The sequence below is a fragment of the Cheilinus undulatus genome, linkage group 5, assembly GCF_018320785.1.
Source record: "Cheilinus undulatus linkage group 5, ASM1832078v1, whole genome shotgun sequence".
In the NCBI taxonomy this organism is placed as follows: domain Eukaryota; kingdom Metazoa; phylum Chordata; class Actinopteri; order Labriformes; family Labridae; genus Cheilinus; species Cheilinus undulatus.
In genome coordinates this window covers 16135401-16155040 of record NC_054869.1, presented here as the reverse complement: position 1 = coordinate 16155040, position 19640 = coordinate 16135401, and the positions used below count along the sequence as shown (strand labels likewise).

At 42.2% G+C, this 19640-nt stretch overlaps 1 protein-coding gene across 4 annotated transcripts in view; it reads left to right on the top strand.

The window, feature by feature from the left end:
• The window catches only part of LOC121509420 (tetratricopeptide repeat protein 28-like), a 266183-nt gene that overhangs the window by 105031 nt on the left and 141512 nt on the right, over window positions 1–19640 (top strand). The window lies entirely within an intron of this gene.

Sequence of the window (19640 nt, the reverse complement as noted above, 5' to 3'; positions counted from 1 at the left end):
TGGACAAGGATTGAGCTCCATCAGGGAACAAATGAATCGAGAGGAGATTGTTGAATTGTTGGGAATGAGAATGGGTGGATATTGAGGAGATGAAATGAAATTGCTGTAGACATGGTTGGGATTTAAGAGAGTTAGAGAAAAATGGGAAAGCATTGAAAACTAGAGAATAAGATTGTGCAGGAGATGGAGATTTAGGAGTGAGCGGCCCCAGAGTGATGCAGCAGGGATAATTAATGATAGGGAGTGATAGCACCTGCTGTTCCTGATGCTGCGCTGTGTTTATGGCCCAGCATGCTGAGAGGAGCAGGATGGCTGCATGGCCAGCCCCCTTGCCCGTCCTCCTGGGGCGTGAAGAGAAAGTGGATGGGGGTGGAGGGATTGGGTCAGGTAAGGAGGGTTGCGTGAGGGGAACAGCGACTCAGCAATACAGCTGAAATTTATGTCCTGTGCTCGCTCAGTTAATCCCAGACCACTGCCTCCCATTGGGAGAGCCAGACAAAGATTGAGGACGGATAGGGGAGCCTCCTGGAATGCTAGGCCTTCCCCTAGTCGTATTCTGATGCAGTACACTCAAGCTGCATGCATATGGCCTAGTAACGCACTCTTGGGAATCTGTTGTCAAAATACCAGAGGAGAAACAATAGGGACACTAGCGACTGGGCCATCCTGCTCTCATTAATCCTCATTCCTGCAACCTGTTCACACCACTGTGAGTGAGGAGATGGATTTTTGGATAGCAAGTGGTAAATGCAAAGATTGATTTATGTGTACAACAGTCCATTTGTAATGTTTTCCTGCAAGCCTCAGAGCACTCATTTCTGATTTGCTACAGCTTTCCTTTACCCCCCAGTGCTTCTGTTCGAGCAAATGGAGCTCTGTTTGAGTTTATTGAGGTCATTGTTCCAGGGGTGTGGTCAGCAGGGCTCAGTAGGTGCCTGCCTCTGGGTGCCTCCATGGGGAATAAAGTGGACCTGACTTGATGGACCACATCAATAGGAGCACATTTCCTTGTTCCGTGAAGTGGAACAGCCCTCTGCAAGACTTAAGCTCTATTCTTTTCATTCTTTTCATCGGTTAAGCTTCTGAATTATGTACTAAGTTGTGCATGTTGAAGAGAGCCAGTGTTTCAGACTTAAGCTGGCTAAAAGATGTTTTGAATAAGGGCTGTCAAAGGCACCAGCGACACATCCCTTCAGCATATGGCCTGAAAAACATGCATACTTGTCTCTGTTTCACAACATTTTATCAGAGCACAGCTGCCAAAACCGCAGTCCCCACATTCCTTTATAACTCCACACTGGACCGGTTCCAGTGGGCTGAGCAGAGTATCAGCTCAGTCTTCAGGCCCTGCAGCTGTCTCCATCCATGCAGTGCTGTTTGTTGTGACAGACATTGGCTGCTAGTGTGTTCTAAAGAGGGCCTGCGATCCAGTCTGGATGGAGACGTGTAAAGAGCAACACTAATACCCCCCTGCCTCTTGCTGACGCCCCTAAATCCTGCTAATTCCATCTCTTCTTTTGTCAGAGATGGGATTCATAAGCCGGTCTTTGAAGGCTCAATTTTCCAGGAGTGTGTCCTTGGCTTAGCTGTAGCCTTCATGTAGCCTGGACTAGACATCCCATTCTTCGGATTGACGCCCTGGTCTGGCACCTGAGTGGTCAGTATCTAGTCCTTGAGTGGATTATTGATGATTATTGACCATGAAAAAAATGGAGTCAATTAACCCCTGAATCTTCATGACCACTGCCCGCTTGGATAAATGGCACACAGTCTGAGAGAGAGGCAAACAGGATTAGGCTGAGCCTTTCTCTCTTCCCTTCAGCCTTAAGGAGAAGGTGCTGTGTGTGTGTTTTTGCAGTCAAAGTGTTGCAGACACACACAGTCGGCCTCAGCAGAGTGCTTTTCCAGGGGTCACAGACACGAGCAAGCCCAAAGCAGATTGTTTCAGTCCCCCTCACCGTCACTGTGGATTGTCTGGCCTTCCCTCCTTTTACTTTTCCTGCCATGCTGAATGTGGAGAGGGTAGCTAAGAAAGCTTTTTACTGCCGGCTGTAAAATCTTTCAGGAAGGAAAGAGAAATGGTGCCGAGCACGGCACACTGAGGGCTTTCCAGCTCTGGGCTCGGTTTAGCTGCTGTTCTTTCTTGTGAATTTGGATTTATTTATATGAGGCTTATAGTGGGATACTTATGTCAGGCATATGTTTATAGTTGTGGAGATATGTGGGTAGGAGCGCTTCCTTACACACCGTGAGCTTGTCTCCTAAGGGAGATTTATGATTCCAGCACCCTTAACAAGGCAGACAGACAGGTGGTGACTGACAGCCACGCTGAGGCGGATTCAGTAATGAGGACTACAGAACAATCCTCAGTGGTCCAACCTCCCCTCCCCACACTTTCCCAAATGATCCCATGCCTCATAGATTTAATATATTTTACAATGGGTGCTGTTGCAGCCTAATTGAGTCATACCTACACAGAATATAATGATCTATTTCGCCTCCTCCCCCCTTGCTGTTGCTCCTCTCTGACCCCTCTCTGTTCACCATACCAGTGTTCTGTTTTTTCGTCTTAAACCTAAAAGTCTTTTGTGTCTTTATTTCTACCGCTTGGCCTGCATTTGTAGATGTGACTTGAACTTTAGTATGTGCCCAAGCTTTCCAGCACTTGTACATTTTATTTCTACCTTCCTTTAATAAACCTCTGAACTCTGCTGGATCACCAGCGTTCCCCAGCGGCAGTGCTTGCATTGTTTATAACAGTGGTTCTCAACTGGTCGGGCATCAAGACCCACCACCACCACCACCTTATGAGAAATCGCGACCTACATTTTAAAAATGTTCAGTCACTGTGTGTTTGTTCAACATGATTGAACAAAGAGACAGGATAAATCAAAATAAAAAAGAAAAAGAAAATTACATTCATGCATTTTATTTTACTCCATTTCCTGAAACAGCATACATATTTGGTCATTTCTTGAAGAATTTCCTTATTATCTTTGGAAAAAAATTTTATCTGGAAAAAAGGATATGAATCATTTAAAATCTTGAGAAAATGACCACAATAAATTCCTCATCACGGGAAAAAAATTTCCAAAAATGTATGTATGTATTGTATGTCTACTTTTGCCTCTGTATATCATAGACTTTTGGCCAGATTTTTTTTTTTTCTTGACACACCTTCAGGACTCACTTTTTGGTCCTGATCCACTAGTTGAGAACCACCGGTTTGCAGTATCTCAGGAACTATGTCAGTTCTCTATGGAGTACATTGTAATTTGAAATGTACCTTTTTGACCATCTACAGAGGGCTCCTGGTGTTTGTATTCCCTCCAGAACATTTTGTGCAAAGTGCTGTGTTTATTCGGAGATTTGATACTACTAATCCACACTGCTAAACCCATGATGATGCGACTATTTTTTTACATTATTGCGATGAAAATCTCAGCAGTGTTGCTTTCAGATCTGCATCTTGACACAAAAAGGAGAGACGACAACTTCCAGTTAGCATGTTGGCCAATCACAATGCTTCAATCTCCTTTTTCCATGGTTGTAGCAACCAATCAGGAGCAGCCAAAGATCAGCAGGAGGCAAGATAGTAACCGCCAGTTTCCAATTGATGAGAAGAGGATATTTGCGCTCATCCAATGGATGGATGTGCATTTTATGCACTGAAATACCAAATGTGTGCAAAATTTGATTTGGTTTTATGCAAATAGTTAATTGTGACAGTTTCTGTCGTGTTTGTTTGCATGTTATCTTTTCTCCTGATAGACAAAGCCTGAAGGAACCGATTGCAAAAGTGAAATGGCTTTGTCATTGTTGACTTGGGTTTGTTTGTCTAAAGTTTGATGGGATTAAAATTCTGATTTGTTCTTTTAGTGGTCATTTTGGTCATATAGCTATCGATACCTTCATCTGACATCTTTGCAGCACACATATTGTGATAGTCCAGGTTTTTCTGGAAAAATAAATGTCCCTAACTTAATTGTGCTTGAAAGGGGTTGAGACTCTACATGCCTTTTACATAAAACATGCAGGATCAAATGGGAAGAAATGTCTTGGAGTTAGAAATAAAGGAGCTGTGCACAAAAACAAGATTTGAATAATCTGTTTGCGTGGCCATGGAGGTCTTTGTAAACATCTGTTCATTTTAAAATGTTTTTTTGTGTTTGTCTTGAAGACTGTCTGAAAATTGTTGTCTTGACAGGTGAAAGATATATCATGATGTGAGATAGGACATGATTTATGAAGCCTGAGCTATATCATCATCAATCAGAGATACCGGAGCAGTGTACCTTCTCCTTCTTTCCTCAGTCTGGCATCCATTCTTCCAGTCCTCTCTCTTGATCTATTTTCCTGTGACTGGGGTCAGAGGCCACATTAGTGCACGTATTATTCAGCGAGTCTGGTGAGTGCTCCAGTTACCACTGTGAAATTTAAAGCATCAGCACCTTCTTAACTGTTTAAATATACCATACTAGACTGAACACTGCTTCAGGGGCCTGCCAGACGCTACACAATGTCTATGGCGCGGCGTTACATTATTTTAAGTAATGGCTGACTTTATAGCCATGTAAAATGTGTTTGCCTCCTCTGCCACCTGTCTGGGTGTTCTGCAGGATGAAATCATGCTGAACTGAACATGTTAAATGCTATGAATGCTACTCTGTCTTCTGTAATAAAACTGGTAAATGTACTTGTTCCAGCTGCTTCATTGAGAGCTGAAAAAAAGACATAATCACTCATTGGAACAAAACAACATAACTTGGCATACAACAGTTGGCGTAACGCTTCAGGTGTGAAATTACCCTCCCAATTTACATTTGGGATTATGTGTTAGCCTTTTCCTGTTTCTTTTGGAATGAAAAATGTTGTGTTTTTTAGTTGCAGAGTTGGCTGCAGCTGCTGTTATTGTTTTAGCCAGGAATTTTGCTGCAGTAGAAGGCTTTCTTTGACAGAACAGTACAGTGCAGCTGCCCCTATTAGGTGTGGATGAAACTAATGTACAGTTCAGGTGCTGAGGCGCTGACTCAAACTGCTGAGCCTTGCACTATAATGAACGGATGTATTATACTTTACAGACACTGAATGTCTCTCGTTTGTTGCTGCAGGGGAGAGCACAGTTTTACAAAAGTGCCCTGGGGACATTGTTGTAGCACAGACATGCTGCCCGGTATTTGGACATGTGAAACTATCCATCCCTGAGTCTGTCAGCGCACATGCCTGCATGTGTCCATCAGGGGCTGACTGGGAGCAGAAACCCTCAAAGAGGCTAAACTACCCAGTATCAGTCAAGCTGGACGTGCATGAACTTCCTACCTGGAATCGGTGGTTTTATTATCCTGCAGACATCCAGGATGTTGTGTTATATTATTGTTGCATTGACTACTATCCTTGAAACTCATATGAATTCATATTAGATCCTCAAATGCACTTTTTGAGCTAAGCTGCTGACATTTACCAACAAATCTATTCCCCTCAGCTTCCCATCCCTCCGTCCCCTCATTCCTCCATCTCTGCATCGAGCTGCTGTTCACAGCTAACAGAGCGGGGCCTCAGGCGGAGCAGGTGCAGGCTGCTGTGATGGTGGCTCATCTGACACACACACACATGCATGGGTACACTCGGGGGAGACGGGTTGGCTGTGGTACCCCTCTCACTGAAATGGCAGACCAGGATTGTTTGTTGGAGAGGAAGAATAGCTCTGTGCTGGTTGTATTTCACGGTCTAAGTAGAGAGTGAGCAGGTGTTTAGAAATTAAAGCAGTCTTGCATGTGCCAGTGTGGCTCCATCCCAAAGGAGCCATTTTGATTTGGTGAAATTCTGTTTGCTGCAAATCTGTCCACAATGCTGCATGTTTTTCTGCCAGTTGGTATTTTCAAGTGTGTCTTTTTGGCTCTGTGTTAAGAATCTAATTTAATAAGCCAGTTTGTCCCTGTTGCTGTGATTCAACATTTGATGAAATGGTGGGATTTGAAAAGGTTTTTGGCAAGACTGTAAAAATTTGACTGAAGGGGGGGCATGTTAATAGGTAGAGGTTGATGTTTTTCCTCTTAGGAGTCAAATTTAGGGTTCACTTATGTCGAAGTATCACTGTAATGAAAATGTTTGACATGTAATCTGTTGCTTTTCATGGCTCAGGCTTGCCTGTGCTCTTTTTTGTTTTGCTGTGCTTTCCCCTAGAAAAAAATAAAATCTAGATTGACATCTGAAATGGATTTCTAATCAAAGTGAGAGACAAACATAACGGCTGCGTGATTGAGCTGTCAGTCTGATGACTGTGTGCGAGACACTTTTGATAAAACACTTTATTTCTTTTTCAGGAGGAATCATTAGGAAATGATGAAAATGTTGAACAAAAGCTAAATTGCAGATCATTGTGCCACATTAAGGGTGCAGCTTTTCCTCATTTCATAGAGCACGTGACACGTGTTTTCTTTGTGAATGCAGTTTGTCAGTCTTCAGAGCGCCGTGTAGCAAACAAACAGATGGACTGGCAGGTTGACAGATAATGGAGATGTGAATGTGGCGGGCGACACTCTTTCTGAGACACCTCTTTGACTGTTATCACAGCCACTTGTCCCCATTCCCATAAAGAGAGCCTCATTTAATTCCCCGCCACCGCTTCCTGCCACAACGGAAACCGCCGCCCCAGCACAGGAACCCCTCGTCTCAGGAATCATACACGAAACGGCACGAGACAGAAAGATGTTTTTCAACCTTCATTCTGTTTTGTGTCTTTCTCTCATCAGCTATTGATGCAGGGGGCTCAGTTGTCTCAATCAGAGTGCATCATTGAGTGCTTTCCTGTTTGGGAAATTAGCGTCAAATGATCTTGTTTGAGTGCCCGTCTTCTCTTGGCTGGTGTGATGGTGAGTCCCGGGGGGTTTGTGAGAGGATTCAGATAGGAGGTTGTCGAGAGGAGGGGTGCTTATGAAACTGATTAGAATATGGTTTGAGTTAATTAACTAAGATTTTTTTCTCATTCTGTCTATCTATTTGTAATCTAATTACAGATGCTGGTTTCCGGTTCCTATCAAATGAAAATGTAACTGGTCCCTGGAGGAAGGGCGTTTGTGTTGGGAGGGGTTGTGAAATGAAATCCCTCCTACAGGCCCACCCTTCTCCTCCACCTCCTGGTCTCATCCTGTCATCACTGTTTTTGAGGGGTTAACAGATGTGATGTTGGGGCAATCAGCTTTGTCTGCAGAGGCCCCGATAGTGCCAGTAAGTCTCTCAGAGATGCTGAACGTGTCAGAATTTGATGAATCTTGACTAAAATGCAGTTACACTGACCAATCGATTGGTCTTTCCATTAAGAAAAAAAAAATTAAAAAGCCGCTCAGTCTCAAGCTCAAAATAACTTTAATCTGTGACAGGTTCCTCATTGTATACTTCTAAGTTCCTAAAAATGAACATAACAAGCTTATAAGGCATTATTAATTCTTTTTACCCTCATCATGTTGTACTGAAATAACAGCATGGCATGGAACTATCAACCATCTTATATCCTATAACATCCACAGATACTTGTTTTTTATTCATTCATAATAATAACTGTTTTCAGGACCACTTAATTTAGCTCACGCTGTAACTTATGTGTAAATATATGACAGCATGCAGCCTTTATTCACTGAGATGAAGGGACAAAGTTTTAATGTTGGGACTTAATGACCAGGAGACATTGTCTTTTCTCTCTCCTTCTCTCCGTCTGTAACACTATTGCTGACTTAAAAAAGGGATATTACAGTATTTTTGATGTCAGATCAGATGATTTACTTGGCAACAGTAGAGGCAATAGCCTCCAGAGATTTCAGTGTGCGTTGCCCCTTTAAGAAACACCTTACTGGTCATTCTGGCAGGGAAGCAAGGCTATACAGTCTAGCAGATGGGTATAGTTTCTCCATGTGATATAGTGAGTTGTAGGTAAAAATGGGCAAAAAGACGATGCTGGCTCAATTGTACAATACACATAGATTAATTTTGCCTCTATTTTGCAGTGCAAGCAGCTGTTTGGGTCTGCGGGCCTCATCAGAGACAACAAACTAACTAAAACCAGTTATTTCAGCTCAGTTTTCCACTTTAACAGCTGGTACAATGTTTTTTATTAAGTAAACTAATGCTGACTGTAGCCGTAAACTTACCTGGATGACAAATTTCCATTCAGCTCTTCTGGTCAGGGATGGTTTTTCTAATTTGTCTTTGGAAAGTTGAAGAAGATCCTTAAAACACCGGCCCTCAGTAAGGCGAAGAACTCTGGAGAGTGATGCAGGCTGCAGGCATGTGTTAACCACTATCTGTGATCAGAAATGCCATTAAGAAGCAATGATAAGTCCTACTCATGACCTACTCCATGATTGTGGGCTCAGTTTCCACACCTTTCCCCTTGCCGGACTAATAAAGGAATATCTTATGTTATCTTACCTACACTACCAGGCAACTTGCTCTCCAGTTTTCCTCGTTTCTCTCCTCTCTCTTTCTCTCTGCTGAGTCTTCATCTGCAAAAGTTGTTCCTCTGTGTATTCCTTTGTATCCAGAGTAAACAGTGTCATCATCCCTTTAGTCAATCACTCATTTTTAGTTTTGATTTGGTTTAGTTTGCTGCCATCGTTTCAAAGCCACAGATAACGCTGAGGTGAAAGAGCACTTTTTTGAAGCTTGCATTGCAAATAGTTCTCAAACCCGCAGCTCTCTGGGTGACAAAAGGCTTCAAAAATGTTCAGTATAATGTACAATTGAGCCAGCATTTGTGTTTTGGCCCATTTTTACCTCAAACTTGCAATATTTCATAGAGAAAGTGTACCCATCTGCTCTGCAGCTAGTCTTCTTAATGAGGAAATGGTCTCTGAAATCAGAGAAGCTAAGGCCGTTACTTTTGCCCAGTACCTTATACGACCCAACGTCAAAAGTACTGAAATATCCCTTTAATACAGGAACTTCCAAAGCATCTAACAATATACAATGCATTTGCTGACTGGTGAATTAAACAGACAGAAGGGGCTGAGGCTCTGACAGAGGGCAGACACGCAGCAGCTCTACTTCAATACGAACAACGTACATCCTGGACCGACCAGTGGAAGGTGTCAGCCCTGCTGAGAACAATGATCTGGTTTCTACATGTGTCTTCAGATGGTTAAAGCCTCCTCCATGTGTGATACAGCAGACTGTAGTAGGAAACACACAGCTAGTTTAAGAAAAACTGCATGATAGACATAGAATGATAAATCGATATTGTAACAAAGCAGCGGCTCTTCCTTTGAAACTGGTGGGCTATGGAGTGTCTCAGCTGCAGTATGAACCCAAGACATAATTACCAACAGATGGCTGAGGACCTCTCATGTTCATTTTTATGTCGTCCTTCTTTCCAGCGCCTTTGTTCTGCCTACTTTTTCCAACTTCTTCTATCTCGCAAACTTCTCTAAGGGAAGCGAACTTCTTCATGCTGACATCCTCTTTTGTTTCTGCTTGTTGAATATCTGAGCAGCTCTTGTCATGCTAGTTGATTGCAAAGATCAAGAGCCTCTCTTCAACTTCAGTCTCTTTGTATAAGACAAGCTAAAGGCCAGAAAATGCAATTCAAGCACTTCTGTCTTCCCTCAGAGATGACACTCATATTAGTGCAAACGTCTTGCTTTCCTGTCTCACATCTTTTTTTTCTTCCTTTTTTTCTCTCTGTCTAAATTCAAACTGCCTCATCTCTCCCCATCTTCCTCTGCATATCATCTGTTCTCCATCTTTATGTCGGTGTCTCTGAGGAAGAAACAGCCTTTAGCTGTAAATTGGCCCATTTCTCACATTTCATTTCCGAAAGTTGAGGCAGGTAGAGATGAGTGGAGGGGGGGTGTGAACCTGCAAGCCCAGCACATTGGAAGAACTGTGAATTCATTAGCATGCCCGAATCTTTGAAACAAGAGAAGAGTTTTTCTCACATAGGCCAGAAATTGAACCTTCTCTGTACTGTATCTCCCTGTACGCCTTAATCAGCATCTGTACACAAGAATCTTTGAAACTGGTCATGAAATGAAACAGATGTTGACAGCTGGACATTTTCTAAGCACACCAAGCTCACTGAGCTCCTAAGTGAAGAAAAATATCAAGACATTTCCATTATTCTGCAAATGTGTAAGTCCGTAAAAGCATAAAATTAGATATCTGTGGAGCATAAAATTAATTCTGAGACCTCTACAAAAGGTCAAAGGATATTCTCAAACTAAACCAGCGATTAGCTCCTTGTATGACATACAATGTTAATGCTTGGTAAGAAGTTAGCCAGTGTGGAATTGGTATGTCCAGTCACACTTTAATCCAGCTTTGAAGTCTTTTAAGTCTTTTGTGACCCTCTGAGGATTACAGATGAATTTCACATATTGTTCTGATGCATGTACATAACATTTCAGATGCTATTGAAAATCGCGGTCGCAGAAAATTTTGCTGTGGTGAGAGCCTGCTCCTGCCTGCTGCCCCATTTTCTCCCGCCGCCTCTTTCTGTGGTCAGAGATTAGAGGAAGGGGAGTGAAGCAGCCAATTACAGTTATATCTTTGTCCTGCCATAGACTCCCCAGCGTCTGCAGCCCTCTCCTCAGCCTAAAAGAGCATCCTCTTCTCTCCAGAAGCCCAATTTGTCAAGATCACTCATTCAGATTGGTGTCATTTTGAGTGGGGGCTGGTGTCTGCCTTTGGAGAGGACTGATTACAGCGACGAAGACAGATGAAAAAGCAAAATGCAGATGATCCTTAATCTCTTTTGAGGAGTCGCACCTCCTTTTGCTTTTCCTCACCTCTTTATCTCATGATCCCATTTTCCTTTCGTTCAAGGTCTTCCCGCTGTCCCATTGACCTCCCATTTTTCCTCCTTGATTTCGCTCTCTCTTCATCTTCTTTCTACTCTTCATTATCTCCACTCTGTCTGATTCGGTTCTCCCAGCGTACCATCTTCCTCTTTATCGTCTTTTCTCACTCTCCTCTCTGCAGCAGACTCCTTTCTTAATGTGTGGACGACACAGCAGCGACCCCATGTAAATATGTAGGCTAATCTGGGCTTTCATTAGTTTGTGTACATGAATATTGCATGACTGGTTCTCCTGTGCTAGCTCAGATTAGCTCTCGGTCTTTTCCCTGGCTAATTGAAAACCATTATAAGTGACTGCAGTCAGGAGTCGTGCTCCAAATATCTCCTCTCTTTTTTTTTTTTTCTCTCAGGCTGCTCTATGATCCCCCCCCCCCCCTTCGCTCCGTACCCTCCTGTCAAACCCAAAGCCCGCTTTTCAAATGGACACCAATCAAAGGGCTCTTCTGGGAGAGGCAGAGCAGAGTGTTGGGAAATGAGGTTAAGTGTGCAGACTGACCGACCTTCAATATTGCAACGCCCTCCATATCAGAACCTGACAGCCCGTGAGAGTGTGGAGAGAGAGGGATTGGCGGGACGAGTTGTAATTGGACGTGGTTACCAGAGAATAGATGAAGCATTTAAGGCTTGGACCTGTCTAGTTCCAGAGAATGAAGGGTGGGAGATCACCGATTCACCTTTGCCTGCAACAAACATCTATTCACCATATATTTTATTTATCCATAATTCATTTTGGTTGGTGGAGGCCTACAACACAGAACGTCAGCGCCAAGTTAATAATTTTTCCGCTCTGTATTTTTTTAAATCTTCAGAAGAGTGTCTGTGGGGTGCTATTTTAAACAGGCCTCTCTCTCTCGCCTCTCTATCTGATCTTGTGTTGTAACTCGGGGATATGGGTGGGGGGGTGAGCAGAGTGTGTCAAGACTCTTTGGAAACAAGGTCCTCCATGTTGCCCCCAGACATGTTCTCCTTGTCAAGCAGCTAATTTTATGCATCTCTCATCATGCCTTTGGAAGGAAAAAGAGACGGAGAGATACTATCTTCAGGACTGTGCTGAAATAAGAGGAGGAAATTGAGTGGAAACTCCTGCTATGAATAAAAGCAAGGGTATATCACCATGGGAGCATGTTTTTCCTGCCTCCTTCCTCTTTTCTCATTTATTACTTTCTCCAAAAGAGACTATCCTACTGTTGTCTGTTTGCTTCTCTTTTTTAATTTGTATGTGCTGGGAGGTTAGGGAGCTTGTGTATGTAAGAGGTTTACACATTAGCCGAGAGGAGTAAAAATCTATATATGTGATTCTGTATTTTTCTAAGAGCATGTTGGGAATGCCAACACCTGCGGTGAGTGTTTACCTAAAACACCACACTCTCACTGCAATTTTTTTTCCCACCATCATTTCTCTGTCAAATATTTGTGCTTTTTTGCACTTTCTTGCACCTCTGCAGGTGTGTTTAAAGGGTAACACAGTTCTAGTTTTCGCCTTGACCTTGATGATGTTCTGCGTGTACAAGTCACAGCATTTTTTCAAGCTGAATACTCAAACATTTGCCTTCCTGCAGGAATAAAAAAAACCCACATCATTCCTTTCCTCTTCCCTTTTCCTCTCTGCCCAATTTTACTCATTTTCCCTCCCTGTTCCCTCCACATGACTGCAACGCTGCCTTCAGGAATGGAAATGAGATGCTTGGTGGCACTGTGTCAAAGAGCAGCAGCTTGAACATTAGCCTGAATGGTCCAGCAAATGTTTGCAGATTTTTTTTTTATTCAAATTAGCAGAGAATATTGGCTCGAGTGCCAAGAGTGTAGGGAGAGCTCTGCAGTGGACACCTGCTCTATTAACCCCACATGATGTGTTCATGTTTGGGTGTGATTGCATGAATTATCACAAGAAACTGGATTCAGTATGTGTGCTATTTGTGTGTCTGCCTCAGTGGAACAGGAGAGCGTGAAAATATAGAACAGAAAGTTAGATTTAGCTGCCTTTAGCATCTTATTAGTTTTATGAGGGCTATGCTTGCTCTTTGTTAGATTTCCCCAAAGCAAAGTTTTCCACTTTTAGTCTTACGTTTAGTCAAACAATGAAAGTAAACCTGAGCGGAGGGAGGGGAGCTCCACCCTGACATCAGACAGCATTATTTATGGTGTACGTAGCTGTCGCTGGTGTTTGACTTATTGCTGGGTCACAGGATGTGGGTGGATTTAGATGCTACTTTATCACTCTTACCTCGCCATTCTTAATCAAGTCACGTCCCAGCCTGTCACTGCGCTGGGTCACCTCCAGTATCTGCATCTGTATCTTTGAGTGTGTGTGTGTGTGTGTGTGTGTGTCTGTATGTATGGTATATACAGTATACTAATGCCACTGATACTACTGACTCAGACCACACACACCATTTTCCTCCAGACATGAACTGGATTATACTGATCATCAACCATACTCCAACTCTTCTCACACTTATTTGCCAAATTTTTATTTTTGCCAAGAATATTTTTGCATGTTCTGTAGAAGAGAACTGCAGAAGAAAATGCTGCCCTTTGATATCTTCTAGTCCTTTTTTGTGCAACTGCTCCTTTGACAGTTAACAATCAAGTCCTATGACTGACTGGAAGCAGGTCGACTTAAATTTTCCAATGATCTCAGTAAATATTTGAATTCTTTGTCAGGTTTTTTTGCACTCAGTAAGCCAACATAACACAGAACGTGTAATCTCAACATTCATTAAAGGGATATTTCAGTATTTTTGAAGTTGGGTTGTTTAAGGTACTTGACGATGATAGTGGCATTAGCCTCTAGAGATTTCAGTGAGTGTTGCTCTTTTAACAGGGCGTGCTTGTATGAAAAGCTAGGCTATATAGTGTAGACGATGGGAACAGTTTCTCAGCATTGTTTAGTGAGTTTTAGGTAAAGTAGGCCAGAAAACAATGTCTATTGCATACTATGTCAAAAATCTTTGACGTGTTTTTTTTTTTTATCCAGAAAACCTTTTGCAATGTAAGCTTCAGCTACATGTCCTTTTGCCTCAGCATATCTGATGAGCCTTTTGGGTCTACAGGCTTGACGGAGACAACAACAAACTAAACTAAAACTGGTTTCCACTTCAATAGCTGACACATTGTTTTCATAGAGTTCACTCATGCAGCCGTAGCTTGTCTGGTTACTAGCTATTAGATTAATAAAGTCACAAGCTTACTTGGATGATGCATTTTCATTCAGTTCTTCTGGTCAGGGTCAGTATCTCCAATTTATGTTCAGAAAGTTGAGGAAGGTCTGTAAAACACCAGCGTTAAGAAAGGCAAGAAACTCTGAGTGGGGAGTGATGCAGGCTGCAGGCATATATAAGCCTCTACTCTATTCTTCAGAAAATGTCCTGAAGAAGCGTTTTAGGGGATTTTAAGGAACCATCTACTTACTTAACAGTCTTTAGATTGTTCTTTTAGTTATGAGATGCAAACTTAGTTTGTTATGATCTACAGGCTGCATTGCTACAGGTGTGTTACCTAACACTGCTACTTCCTTTTACTTTTGTTATGTAATAGTGGCTGGCAAACATCTTTGAAATGTGCTACAGCCACTATTACTGCAATACATTAAATATAACCAGGCACTGGTAAAATAATAATCAAACATTGTTATTTAAGAACAGATCAAAGTTGCATGATTGCTAAATATTTCTAAATTCGTTCATGACCATCCTCATTTTAGGTGTTGCTGTCTTTGAACCCCACTCACTAACATCTCCATCATGTTTAAACCTCAGTCCTGAATCCAAACTTTCCTTGAGTCAATACACCACATTATGTTCCCTTCCATCCAAAATCTGGACTTTAATTTGTAGAATTTGTGAAGCTCCTCTTACTGCCTTAGACTTGATCCTAGTTTGTGAGTGTACCACAGCAATGTCATAACAAGCTCCCTCTGTGTGGATCTGTGGTGTTATATTTTTACAGTACCCAGCACATTGCCCTCAGCCCTCTCTTTCTGTCCTTGGCTGGTTTGTGCACGCTGACAGAGAACGCCCTGTCGTGCTTTTAACCTTAGTCTAGAGCCATGACTGATGGGATTCTCGAGCCTCCTCGCTGCCTCACCTCTCACTGATGATATATGTTTGTAGCAGAATTTACCTTTGCCAGTTAGTGTGCGTGCGTTTATTTTTTTCTTGTGTGTGTGGGTGTGTCAGATCTTTGACTTTGACCTGTTCTTGGCTGAGTCTTGTGTTCTGCTTTTTTTCTTGATGTGAGGTTTGTCTTTGTGCAATTTCAGCGGAAAGAGAACAAGTGTCTGCAGCTCTCCATCATGTCTCTTGACGAAGTCTCTGCTGACTAGATATCATGTCAGTCGGGTATTAAATGTTTAATGCCAGTGGATGTAGTAGATTGCCTTCTACTTGTCCTGATTAAATATTAAGGGGTGTGTGAATGGTGCATTTGACATTGCTAGTTGCTGAGGGACCCTGTTCATAGTGTAAAGTGTGGGAACAACTGACTGCCAGCTGTCCGTTTGGTACTGACTAGGATGCAACTGGGACCTCAGCTGAGTAAAACTGGTGGCAGACACAGAACAGGAGGTGAGAGGGGAGGTTATATTTAGCCGTGTCCTTCATAATACAGCCCTGCTTCCTCTGTGTGCAGCACAGCACTGCCTCTGTATGGGGCTTTGTCCTTTGAATATAGGCAACACTAGGCCAGGATAAAACCTGGTAACTCTTGTTGGCACACAGACCTGATTTCTGCAAACTGGGGCTGAATGATATGGGAGAAAAAGGGTTTTGTAACTTTTATATAGTGATTTCTTCAAGAAAAGGAAAAACTATGCTGATAAATACAATTTTTTATTTAAATCAATGACTTGTCCAACAAATGGTGTAGGAGAAGGAAAGGTGGAATGAACAGGGGGAGCAACATGTTTCTTTATTAACTTTACAAATAAACTTGTTGCTTATCATACGTTTAAATGCCTTCAAACATTTCTAGCAGTGCTAGAAAAATGATCTTTAGTAACGGCCAGCCCCAGGACTGTAACCTTGAATCAAACAAAGCTCACCAGCAGCACAGCTCACCATTAATGGACTATATCAGCGCCACAGTATTATTTAGCCCCAAGACAAGTTACTGTTGATGGCAGGGATACACTACCTTGAGATGAGCCTTACGTAACAGGATCAGAATAAACTTTACAGGCTAAGTATGCTTACACAACAAAGAGGTTGACTCTGGTTAGCTTTGCTCTCAATGTACAGGAATTAAACATTAAATATGAATAAATAAAACTGAAAAAGTATTTTAAAAAAAGTCTGTGTGCGTTGTTAGTTTAGTTGCAAGAATGCTGAGTAGACATGATCAGAAGTATAAAATATGTAAGGGTGTGGGCAGATTAGCATGAGGTATATAAGATAATCTAAGATATTTAGATTAATTAGGATTAATGTGCAAACTTGAATATGAGGGGAGACATTTAATCATAGTAAGCTTTCTTACAGTATTGAGCTTGCTAAATTAAAGTTCTATATTACAACTCTGTGACTGTTAAGATTACATCAGAGTAACTCTGTGACTGTTGAGATTTCATCAGAGTAACTCTGTGACTGTTGAGATTTCATCAGAGTAACTCTGTGACTGTTGAGTTTTCATCAGAGTAACTCTGTGACTGTTAAGATTTCATCAGAGTAACTGTGACTGTTGAGTGGTCATCAGAGTTACTCTGTGACTGTTGAGTGTTCATGAGAGTAACTGTGAATGTTTAGTTGTCATCAGAGTAACTCTGTGAATGTTGAGTGGTCATCAGAGTAACAGAGCCACTTCTTCAAGTGTCATGTTTGTGTATCTGTTGCAGCAGCAGCAGTGGTGTCTGTTGCCTGTATTGTCTTACATGCAGAAGAGGGGACATTAAAACTTTGTATGCTCAGTGTCACGTCTCTGACTAGTGATCAAAGAGACTTTTATTGTAGCTAAGTTATACAAATTTAAAAGCCCATGGTGTTGATATTCATTACACAATACTAAAGTGACAGCATGACATGCGTTAGGTTATGGTACAAACTTTGCACATCCTGTGATGTAACTGTTGCACATGCACTATGCAGTTGTGATTGTAAAGCAATATACTGTTCATCCCTGTTGCAGACAGCTGAGTAATGCAATCTTTTACTACAACTTGATGTAGACCTCAAATACTGCCAATTTAAGAACACATTGAAATAGAGTTTGCATTAACTAGAAAATTGTGTTTCCAACTACAGTAAAAGATCTGAAAAGGAAAGAGATTAAAGTTATTTCTGCTTCCATCTGGAAAACCAGCAAAACCCAAGTACAAAGACAGGCTTGAAATAAATATCTTAAATCAAAAGGCTGCTCACACACTAAAAACATAATCCATTTACCTTGCATCTCCATTCATGCAAGTGGAGAAGACTGGAAAAACTGTTCTGTTTTTCTGGAGGTTTGAAAATGCTTTAAAGATTAGGCCAAGAACATCAGTCTGGACTTAGTAAATGAATGTAGAGGTTTTTCAGATTCATTCTCAGTTCTCTGGCTGCTAGAGATCAAGAGCTTTAATTCATCTGAAGATGACAGTCATGTTTCACTAATTGGGACTCTAGCATTGAAAACAGAGCACTCTACACAGTACACAGGCTTACTGAGCTGTAGTAGAAAATAGTAGTGAAACCATCTAATTATTAAAACATTTTCATGGAAGAATGGGGAATAATCTTCTGAATTACTCACAGTAGCTGATACAAATGAGAGATCTGCTCATAAATAGTGTTTCGTGTTACAAATGTAATCACTAAGCTCGGTAAGAAAATGCCCTTCCGTGGACACTTTGACGCCACAGTGTCTGAAAAGCAGGACAGATGACTTTCTGTGCTTCAAGCGTGCTCCTGATCTTAAGGGGCCTCTCAAGTTGCCAGATCTGCTTACCATATCCTCCTACTGTGGAAGCAGTAAGAGGTGGTAGGTTATCAGAAGCATATCTTGACATGGGACCCCTCAGATCCGCACCTTGGTTCGCCACAGACAGCTTTACAGTCGTCGCTCACACTGGGTTCCTTGTTCTGAGACGACAGACACTCAGAGATCATTCCTATGGAAAGCCTTGATGTATTCATCTAAATGTTTCAGTGTATTGAACACCCAAGTGCTTTCTCTTTTACGTTATGCATATTTCCTTCACTTTGAAATATGCATAACATAAAAGAGGACAGTTGAGTGGAGTATCATCTAAAGAGTCTTAAACTGTGGAGATAAAGACAACGGATGCAAACTTGGTCCAGCTGGAGAGTTTTGCCTCTGGTCGACAGAGGAAGACAAAAGTCAAGGTAAAGCATGCTTGACTTAAAATGCCTGCTCGGCTGGCCTGTTGGACGCCCCACAAAGGGACAGCAGGGATTGATCAGAGGAGGAGAAGACCTCCATAGGAACCGCCTGAGGCAAGAGGAACCTTCTGCTCCACAGTCAGATGTACTTCTAAAGGAACAAATGCTCAAAGGATGAGAGTCCACTGATGTGATTGCTACCCGAGCTCAGTAATGCCATAAGATGTGCGTAGATGCTTAGATCACAGTTTGGCACATGCTCTTGCAATCTCTTCTTCTGTGGTAAATGGTTGGCTGGTGTAAAGCATTTACAGGCCACACCTTAAATCTCCTGATAGCTGCAGTACATGGAGTAATTCATGCAGTCAAAGCAGTGAAACTCTCTGATGATTACAGAGAAAATGTTGCTTTTATGTTTTTTCACAGTAAGCTTAAGAGCTAAACTAATGATTTAGAGTGAGACTTGTTGTGGTCCAGCACAAAATAAGCAAATTTCATGACTGTCTGCACCCACTGTCTGTTCCCCACTATATTCCAGAGGTCTGTGGTCTCCCTATAATGCTATTTTCATGGTGCAGTTCTGTGTTTGTGCTGGTATCTGTTTGTTTGTTGTACCATTCTTGTCAGGAATGTTTGGTCTCTGCTTTTCATTAGCAGAACTACGTCAGGACAATCCGACCCATGATTTAAGAAGAAGCAGAATGGGGGGAAATGATGTTGGCTATTGTAATCCTGTCATGCATGTTGCTTGTAACATCGACCTGTATCACACTTCATTAGTGTTTGTGTGATCCTGAGGCTATGGCTGAAGTCAGCACAACACAGAGCTGGAGGGCAGAGGCAGATTTTCTCAAGAGCTGCTTGTTTATATGCTAATGTGTGGACAAAACTGATTGCTTCACACATAGGATGATACTAATCTTTTGATATCTTGCATTTAATGTCTTTTAAACCACTTAGTTGGCTTATTTTTCTGTGGTCACTCTTGAAATATCCTCCCTGCCCACACACACACAACCCTCCAGGCAAACAGGGATGGTGCCCAGTGTTTAGGGAACCTTGCTGGGTGGATCAAGGCAGGATAAGTGGTTAAGGTTTGAAGGGGGCCCTATAGGCCCTGTTATGGCTGGATGGTTTAGCCCTAATCCGATTGAGCACGCCTGGGAGACCTGATGCAGGCAGCATCAGGTCCTTACAGCCAGACAACCACTCACACCTGCCACTCCATTTAACTCAGTGTTCTAGCTGATTACTGACAGTAATTAAAAATTCTAATTATATCTGATTCTTTATCAAGGAGGATTTGTAGAAATACAGATTATTAGCTGTTTTTGTTTGGTTCAATTACCCTCTTACCCCTTGTGTGATCTCGTGAGCTCAGTATGAGCTCTGCCAGCTTGATGTCTCTAGCAAGAGCCCCCCCACCGCAACACCTGCAAGCGTTAACAACAGGTCGGCCTGTTGGTCAGTGGGACTGT